Below are 10,817 nucleotides of genomic sequence, written 5' to 3' on the forward strand. Positions count from 1 at the left end.
TTTCTTCTATAAGTTACATCTCATTCGATATTGTTCTTTGTTTTAGTCTTGATAATTCTGCATTCTTTTCAACCCTCTTTGAGGAATACGACACTCGGATTTTGAGGTTATACTACTACGCGACACCTGCACTTGGGTTTAGCAAGCAGGAAGCATAAGGCAATCTTAGAAAGATTGATAAGGAGGATCAATAAGTGAATGAATTGATGCTTTCAATTTAGGTTTTGATTCACTTAACTACCAAATATGTGACGTATGTTTCATGTGAAGGGAGAGCTTATTTCAGTGATTATAAGAGCTCATGGATGCTACCAAGTTCATAGTCTCCGATAGTTCTAGATAAGTAAACTCCATTTGACAGAACATGTAGGAAGCTTATTAGCTGACTACATTCATTGGTTAATAAAGTAATCTTGCTTATAAATCCATTAAATATCTTTTCTGAATTAATTGTTTGACCTAGTGGGAGAATGTTGGACATTGGACAATAATCCAATGGTTAATAGGTCTACACAGTTAATTTAAGGCTTGCTTGGAATATAAATAAGATTAGGATTTAGTTAATAGCTATAGCTTGTACCCCATGTAAAGTTAATATATTTTGGATTTCCTTGGGGGAATAAGAGCTCCTAATTCTATCATATTTGGAATGTGATTTGATGTATCAATTATCCTTGGACTGCAAGGAATCCTAATGACATTATTATGGGAAGATTCATTAGGGTTAAGTCCATATAAATACAAGGCTAAGGTCCCTGCTCATGACACACAGAAACTCATATGAACGTCCCCTTAGTTCAAGTTTAAAGAAGTGTTGAGTGTGCAGAAGACTTTGGTCAACTAACATATTATTCCACATAATTCCAATATGATTTCCGCCGAAGGAGAAGTTCATGGTTGAGCCTATTCCGCACAGTTCTATCAAAGATAGTTCATCTTTCCTACATGCCATGTTGACTTCGAGTACTTTATCAATTGAGCATAATTTATGGATTCTTTTATGTTAGTGTTTTTAGTTGTTTATGAAATATATGAAGTCTAACAGTTAGAATCGGTTATAGTGTGTCAATACAATGCGCAAGTGCTTCAGCAGCACAGAGGAAGCAATCAAACACTCACTTTGTGTTTAAAGTAACCTAATTAATTAACACAAATTGTTATTAAGTTCTGCATCTTATAATAATCAACCATAACGAATTTCCACCCAACAATCAGAAAAACACTTCAAATGTCCCAACGAAGAACCCACTGCAAACTGGGTTAGATAGCAATCGTCACTTGTTACATTATTACGTAAACAATTCCATCGGGGATTTGTCAGCAAAAAATCAGAACTAGGTTGCACCAATTCGACAACAACAATCGAGTTCATCCATCCATTAAATAAACTAGGCACAGAAAATGGCAGGACTCATAACATAAAAAATTATGATAGTTAACCATTGAACTCCAAAACTGAAATTAAAATTCTAAGCACCATATCAAAATTCATAAACTATAATCCATAACAACTACGGTTCCAAGTCTAAATCAAAATTATTTAAACATAACCATCTGTTCAACAAGCTACCATAACATTACTCAAAACAAGCATATAAAATGGTGTGTTTGACTTAGTCGCCGCCAACCTTCTGGTAAACATAGGTGAGAGCACACTTACCACAGTAGTGCCTGTCGAAATGGTATGTAATCCTTGCCAGAGCCACAAACTTCAAATGGGCAAGCCAAGATATGCATTTAAATTTCTGGTGGACTTAATTCAATTTGGTAGAGAATGATAAAGAGAGAGGCTCCGTCTCCATCAATCCAATACTTAGACAGGAAATTCTTGCATAAACTATTGCAAGTAGTAGCGCATATTCATAATCCAAAAGGCAATAATATAACCATTTTTAGCAATAATTCTAGCTAGAGACACGTCACGACGATCATAAACACCGGAGTAAGATTTTCTCATCTCCAAATTTCCCTCTCCTCCCCTCCAGTCCCTTCATATTAAACAGTCATGATTAAATCACATTAACATTTGGTGTTGACTTCTTTATAGAAAGAGAGAAAAAAAAGAGTGAGAGAGAGGATGGAACTGGAGGGTAAATGTCCTACTCTAGAATCACCTGGACTTCTTCAGTGCAATTGGCTTTTATGCCGAATGTATTGTTTGCTTTTAAAATAGGCTAATGCTAGGGAGACTAAATTTAGAAACAAAGTTTTGAAAACTAAAGGACATGGAAGTTGATGATTGGTTTATTACTTAAACGTTGATAAACATGTTTATTCCTATTGGTGACACATCGTTTAATTTGTAAATTTAGTCTTCAAATTTAGTTTCTATAGCATTACTCTTTAAAATAAGAGTAATACTAGGGAGACCAAATTTTTTAAATTAAATTGCAAACCAAATGATGTGTCATCAAAAAGAAATAAGCAGGTTAATCGATACTTAATTTTAATTAATAATCCAATCATCTATAATCACATCATTTAGTTTACAAATTTGATCTCCCTAACATTACTCTTAAAATAAATTTGAAAAGAAATGAATTGTAGGTAACAGTCGATGACATTGAAGTGCACGTCAAACTTTTTCTCCTCCTTTTGTCCGCAATTTTTCTTATCTGGGTTGAGTCATCTTCTTCTTTTGTTCCGCAATTTGTTTTTAGGTTTGGTTTTCTTCCAACGCCATGGCCATGGCTCTTCGGATTTTTATGTTATGCTATTTCTCTTTTTTTGCAACTCTTTCTGGCTCATCAAATCCTCTCTCCATCCTTTGCCTCGCCGTGTGCAAGCTCTTCAGCGAGTTCAATTTTCATATGCCCGCGGTCTGCACCGTCGAAATAATCCCCACCAAATCAACGAAAACTGGTCGTATATGGAAAACGAAGACCTCCGACGCGAAAACCCACCTACCATAAGGTCTTTGACGAGGACGTCACTGCCTTCGTGTTGAAGAATACTATTTGAAAACCAACTTTTGCTATTTAGGGATGATCATTGGGCGGGAGTGTGAAAACATAAATTAACCACAATTGAAAAATGACACATAGATTATATACTAAATATGACGTTTTTAACTTTGACATTGTGAGTAGATCACAAAATTACCATAAGAGAATAAGATGTATTCTGCCATAAGATAATTGGACTTTTATGCCCTGACGCACCATGGGCTCTTTGGGCTAACCATGACACCTATTATGAGCTATCTAAACTGCCCATAATATGCCCAGCCATGAAGCCATACCTAGTCAAATGATGGCAGGGCATAGACTCACTAAAGTCTATCCTTGAGTTTCTGACACACCTGCGTTCTTACTAACATGGACCTTTAGGAATACTAGCAGATAAGAATGCGAAGACTGGCCTACATCATCAAGGATTGCCTAGTATGCACTGCAGCTTCCCCTCCCAACTGCCTCTTAGGTTTCTCCCCTATAAATAATCAAGTCAATCAAAGGAAATCGTAATCATTTCTTATTACTTAGAACTCTCTTAAGTTCTCTTTCTTATCTATTACTTTTCTACTTTGGCATTAGAGGCCTTTTTAGGGGTGGGTTCAAAAAACCGAAAACCGAACCAAACCGAAACTGAAAAAACCGAACCGAACGAAAAAACCGAACCGAACCGAACTCTTTTGGTTTGGTTCGGTTTTGGTGGTCTAGAAACCGAACCAAACTGAACCGAACAGAAATAATTAAATTAATATTTTTTAATTTTATTTATTTAATTATTTGATTTTATTATATTAGAATATGATACTTCAGACTGCTGCTTTGGTAGCCTTTGTTTGCTTTCCAATTCAAATTGTCTTCTCAGCTTCTCCATCTACAACAAAAATTAGAACTTATACCATTACATGCAATATTTCTAGTTTATATCATTAAGTGCAACACATATATAAGAACACATATCTCAATTGCACTGCAGTTGATTAGGGAAAACAAACAGCGTATAAAAGTCTCATGAGTTTATTAAACACTACGAGATCAAAAACAAAATTCAAACTTTCTCACCTATGGCCAAGTATAGTAGCTTCCATGGCCTAACAATTTTGAAAAGTATATCAATATATTCAAAAATATTGATGAACACATCTTCAAAATTTGCTGGTGGTAGAAGCTGAACACAGAATGTAGAAATTATTTTATGTAACCACATATATGGATAAAAAAATTTGGACCATAAAGATAAAGAAAATATCAAAAATTGTTACCTAGACAATAATCAAAATAAATAGTATATTATAGAATGTTTATCTTATTGCTAGTGAAGAATACATGTATATATATATATATATATAGAGATATATATATATATATATATAGAGAGAGAGAGAGAGAGAGAGAGAGAGAGAGAGAGAGAGAGAGAGAGATTGAGAGAAAGAGAGGAATGAATAAGGTCGTACTCCATCATCATCGTCTAAAAAGAAATCTATTTACAGTTAAACTTTAAACCCAAAATATTTAAAAAAACATTTATGTTATAATTCTAGTTGAACTTTAAATGTTTATTTTCATTATCTTAAGTCTAGTCGGAATATTTATGTTATGATTGTGTTGGATATGTTAAAATTTAAGATTTCAAAAATTTTCATTTTTTGAAAAAAAACCGAAACCGAACCGGAAAAAAGCGAACCGAAAAAAAATCGAACCGAAAAAAACCGAAAAAAACCGAAAAAAAATCGAACCGAACCGAAATTTCGGTTTGGTTTCTGTTTTAGCAAAAAACGGAACCGATTTGAACCGAACCCACCCCTAGGCCTTTTGGCAGACATCATCTCCTCTTTTATTTTGGGTGTTCGTTGATGGCGTTTGTTCTCTTGTAGGTGGAATTTCATGAAATCAGTAGTGTAAGAAATTTGCAGCCGTAAATTGCTGCTTTCATATTGAGATAAAAATTGAGTTATACTTAACTAATGCTTATAGATTCGAGTGAAGAAAATAAACCTTAAAAAGCCTGTCTTTGGTGTTCTCGTTCATCGTTCTTGTTGCATCGAACAACTATAGTGGATACACGAAGAACCACAAGTAAGAACAACAATGGCCAATCCTTGCAATCTGAGATTTCAATGGAGTCTTTGAGGCTTAGAATGTGAAATCAGAGATTATGTCGATCATGACCCCTATCGCACCTTTTATTTGAGTCTTAAACCTTTCTCTATGAGACGGGAATGCCATGACTTCGTCGAGGCCTTAAGTCGTCGCTACGGTTGTTACCGTAACCACCGCCAGGTCACTATTGCACACCATAATCATGGTTGCGATGCCATAGCAACAACAACAACATCAAGAATAACCATCGATGACGTAATCCCACCTAGTTCGGTCGACTTTCATGGAATAAGCGTTGTCAGTTCTGCAGCCACCTCCCTAACGACAACCATATGTTCAACCGCCTTCAACCAATATACACTACCTATCATAGACGATCTCATTTGAATCAATTTGGTTTCTTGGGCCCGTTGTGTAACAACTCGTCCCGAATTAGTTTACGAATTTTGGAACGAAGGCAGTTTGGTCTTTTTCATGCATGAAAGATATTTTGAAATGTTACTTTAGGTATTAAATGGTGAGCCGGGTAGGGCCCACTCTATTTTTGGTCCCCTGGCCTCCCTTCTCCCTTGTTTACCACATGTCACTTCCCAATCCCCTTAAATACCTAGGATATCTCTCTATCTCTCATCTATTTCCCTTTCGTCCCTACTCTATGCTCTCTCCTCTTCGGTGACCAACACTTACATACATACCTACAACAATAACAACGAACACCACCCCTATTAGAACTTCCCCATGCCAGAACCCCAGAGCTGTCGACGTCTTCTTCAGTGCACAGTGGCTGCCATTGTTCACGGTTCCTCCCCGATGGTTTCCAAGAGTTCTTGTTGGATTTCACTTAGGTAAGTCTCGAAAACCACCTAGATCTTAGTAGAATGTGTCTAAGAGTGAGTTTGGGATGTTTTTGAGTAGTTTTGGTGGCTGTTAGACGCATAACCAGCTCGGGGACACTTCCCCATATTTTGGTGAGGAATGACATGACCTCCAGGCCATTTCTTAGCCACCACAAGTCTTGAAATTGGTACGAATCTCTTTCTCTCATTCTAAGCTTCATTTTGGCTTTTGAAACATTGAAAATGAAGAAATGAGCTCAAACGGAGCTCGGGAAAGGTTGCCCAGATTTCGGTCGAACCCATGGCCTGAAACCGAGTTGACCCGACCTGCTAACCCTAAACCGGAGCTAAACCCATCCTTGAACCAGCCTAACTTGTTGGGCCATGGAACCCAACCCATTTGGCCAAGCCCAAACCCATAAAACCCAAGCCTAGTTCTAACTACCCGGCCTAAGTCTTGGGCCATGTAATCCAGACTCAAATCTAAGCAACCCAGGGAACACAAACCAGGCCATTGGGCCTCGAAACCCTACCCAACTCTAGGCCCAACCTTGCAGCCCAAAACCCTCAGGCCCAACCCAGACCCAGATCTGACCTGACCTGGCCGAATATAAGAATCTAGATTGCTCGTGGGTCTGCGTGAGCGCATGTCTTGGCCGACACATAGAGCATACCCTTCTCCACTGAAGGTACCGTGCTTCGCCGCCATCCATGGCCGCGAGGGCGACTTTTCCAGTCAAATTTCCTACAGCTCAAATCGGCGCGTGCGACAACGCGTGAGGGTATCCAAGGTCCGCCGTTAGGTTTTTTGACGTCCTAAATCCATTTATGGCCTCCATGTTCCGAAAGTTAACTGTTATGATAGAGTTTTATTAATTGGTCCCTTTATGTGCTTAGGTGCAATTGTTTATGGCATTTTCGTCTTCGCTAGTTTGCATGGCTCTTCGACAGAGAAATATCTGTGAGTGGAACCTTCCAAAATGCATGATTTTACTATCGAAAAACCTATTACATATTACAATATTGAGTTTTCCTAAACCCTTTTCATAAATTTTGGGGGTTAGTACGTTGTTGAATAACTGTTTTTGTACTGCTTATATATCAACTTGGTCCACTCATGTTTTGTTTTGCACCCCCTCAAGACTTAAAATTGAGGCGTACAATCCCGGCATCAAGGCATTCTCGCATCGGCATCTTCGAGTCTTCTTGGTGTAGGACCTATCCCTTTTGTTCATTAAATTTTATATTATTACTTTTAGTGTCTCGGATTAGTTGTATACTCTGAACACGTTCCTTAATTGCATATTCATTATAGTTAAATTTATAAGTTTTATTTATATTCGCATTTCTTCATTGTTCTCATGCATCTTATTATAGCTTCGTCACCTTCAGGTGTCAGCCAACACATGTCTACCCTGATCTTTGGAGGATTTCAGGTTCGGGCGTGTCATGTTGATTCATAAATCATAAATCCCATGATCTTTGGCTTATCAGTGCAACCTCGAGCGGCTCTACCCGTTGAGCATCATGCATCTCATAGCAAACCCGTGCCTAAGCTGACCATTGAGGTATCTACCTATCCAAAAGCTATTTCTTTGCAAGTTACATACCTCATAATGACATTTAGTAAAAAACGAGGATGCTCACTCAACTTCTTGCTCATCTCAATCTCGTAAGAGATCTTGATCTTGGCTCGCCAAACCAAATAGAGTTTGAATAGGATTCACTGTTCCCAGATAGCTAGGAAAAAAAGTCACGACAACTCAGTTCTTATTCGTCAACAATAGAGGCATCATCTAACAGACAGGGTAAGAGATAGCAGATTGAGGAGCGAAGCATCCATGAGCGTCCATTCCAAGCTAAGCTCTCGTTTTAACATGTTTTCTCGACTTGGTCTGTTCACACTCGACTATGTCCCTAGAAAAGTGTTCACAATGGGTAGGGCTCACTCAGAAGCGTTCACTCCCGCCTAGATTCAGGGGTGTGCCCCAAAAATTAGGTCGGCGCACCATCCATGAGAAGGATAAGCAACACGATAGATTGTTGGAAGCATGCTCCACTAATTCTCTAGTTCATTAGTTGCAAAAGGCGGATAACAAACCACCAGGAATTGCAGACCTGTGGAGCTACATGTAGGAAGACAACCCATCCAACTAGAAAACATACAACAATTGCTCATAAAGAAACTTAGAGACTTCGGCCCATCGTGCACCAAAGAGGAATGTAATCATCAAAGGTAAGATTGGCAAGCTCTTTACCTCATGTTTCATTGAAGCGGTGGTTCATTTGGAATGGCTAGCCAATATCATGTTAGCTATGAAGAAAGAGTAGGGGCAATGACGAGTTTGCGTTGATTACACCAACCTCAACCACGGCTGCCCAAAAGACAACTACCCTATTGCAAGAATTAATCTGCTGTTAGATTCGACCTCTGGAAACCAACTGCTCAGCTTTCTAAATGCGTATCCCTACTACACCCATATCAGAATTATGAGCCAAACAAGTGTAAGACTGCATTTATTAGACCCAGCAGTTTCTGACATGACACGAAAACGACACAAAAATAACGGATTTTGGGTCAACACGATAACTTATCGGGTCATTATCGGGTAACCCGTTAATAACGGGTTCTTAACGGGTATACACGCGGGTAACACGTGGGTAACCCGTTTCGACCCAGTTACGAAAAAATTTATTTTGATAATTTTAAAGTTTAATTACTAGAAGATTTATTATAAAATACAATAGCCATATTAATATATACAATATATTCTATATTAAATATATAGTTTTGTATTATTATTCTATATAAGTTAAAAAAAAACGTTTTAGTCATTATTTATTTTTATTATGAGAGTTCCTTATTATCATTACTAGGAAAAATTTTACTTAACATGTTGTTGTCCAAAATTAAAATAACTAAAATAGTATTTGTATAGGCAAGAACTAAGAAGACATACATACAAGTATGAAAAATGTGAAAGAATATATACACACACTCGTGATTCATCTATATTCCTCAACGAGTAGATAATGGTTACATTTACATTATCATTTAGATTTTTAAAATCCTCCAAACCTTCATGAATAATATTTTTTATTTGAGGGCAAAATTAATACAATTAATAATAATTATTGTAGAAGTGTAAAAAATGTAAAAAAAAAATATACTATCACTCATAGTGACAAACTTTACAACTTTCATGAAGGGGTCATCTTCAATATCCGACACTCTAATTCATAAACCTTAAATTTATATTTAATTGTCGATTGCCATTTACACTTTATTCTTCTTACTGAATTTCATTTTTAAAATTTTCTTTTTTGAAAACATGATCATCTGGCGAATGTAAGAAGATGAACGGTTCAGATCTTTGATATCACATTTCGATATTTACGGTTAATTGAAGTATGAGTCGATGTCATATAGTTTGTAGAAACTTTATAAACATCAAGCAATGTTTTCACTAACCGTAAAATTCTGAATATAATATCAACGATCCAAACCGTTCATCTTCCTGCATCCTCTAATAGATCAAGTTTTCAAAAAAGAAAATATGAAAAAACAAAATTTGATGAGAACAATGAAGCGTAAATGTAAACAACAATCAACGGTTAAATTTTGATATATGATTTATATGATTATAGTGGCGAATTTCGAAGTTAAGCTCTTTATGAAAGTTATAAAGTTTGTCATTACGAGCGTTTATTTATTTTTTTCTATATTTTTTTTACACTTCTACATTAATTAAAAAACTATTAAAGACTTTAGGTAATTCAAAATATACTTGAAAGAAAAATACGTTTTTATGTTTTGGATGTGACAATATGGTATGTATATACTTATTTAGTATTATGCTTTTCATTTGATTATTTATTAGTTTAAAATATATTTTCCTTAACAGATAATGGGTTGGGTCATATTACCTGTTAATATTATTGGGTCAATTTCGGGTAGGGTAATTTTACCCGTTTATTTTAACGGATGTTATACGACACGACCCATTAAGATATCGGGTATAACATAAAAACGACACGAATACGAAAAATACGACACGAATGTCAGGTCTAGCATTTATCATCGAATAAGGGACCTATTGCTACAATGTGATGCCATTCAGTTTGAAGCATGCATGGTCAACACACCAATGACTGGTGAACATAATCTTCAAAAAGTTGATTGGCAAAACCATGAAAGTCTATGTGGACGACATTATGATTTTAAGACTAAAGACGTGGAGATCACATCAAAAACCTTGCTCATTCATGAAAATGATGTGAGAGAGAGAATCATGCATCATTCGTGAGTTGTTTCTCTTATTATATTTAATATATTTTTTTCCACCCAAATAATTTGTTTTTTAATACATCCAATACAAATAATATTAGAAGGAGAATCAAACATACAGTCCACCGAGGAATTTAATTCCATGAACTACCAATAGCATTGATTAGGGATGGGCAAAATACCCATGGGTTTGGGTAACAGCGGTTATCTGCCCATTTAAAGTTGGCGGTTACGGTTATGAGTAACCGTTTTGACAAATAAACGGTTATGAGTATAACCGTTTATCTGTGAAATTTAAATGGGCGGTTATGAGTATTATCCGCGGTTATAACGGGTATCCATCGGTTATGGCTATTAGCCGCGGTTATAACGGGTATCCATTTACCCATTTAATTTAATATATGTAAAATTAAAAACCCTTAGAGAACTCACAAGTTGTTCGGCCGTACCTGACCTTGAGCCTTGTTCAGAACTTAGCGCTTTTCACAAGTTGTTCAGAACTCACAATTTGTTTTGGGTATACTGGATTTAGTTGGGTAACTTCATTTCTGAACACTATTAGTTGAGGTTTGATTAATTTGTGAGAAATTTTGGTTCTGCAATTTGTTTGGTTCTATGTTAAATTTTGGCTTTTCACAAGTTGTA

Source organism: Malus sylvestris, chromosome 9, assembly GCF_916048215.2.
Source record: "Malus sylvestris chromosome 9, drMalSylv7.2, whole genome shotgun sequence".
In the NCBI taxonomy this organism is placed as follows: Eukaryota; Viridiplantae; Streptophyta; class Magnoliopsida; order Rosales; family Rosaceae; genus Malus; species Malus sylvestris.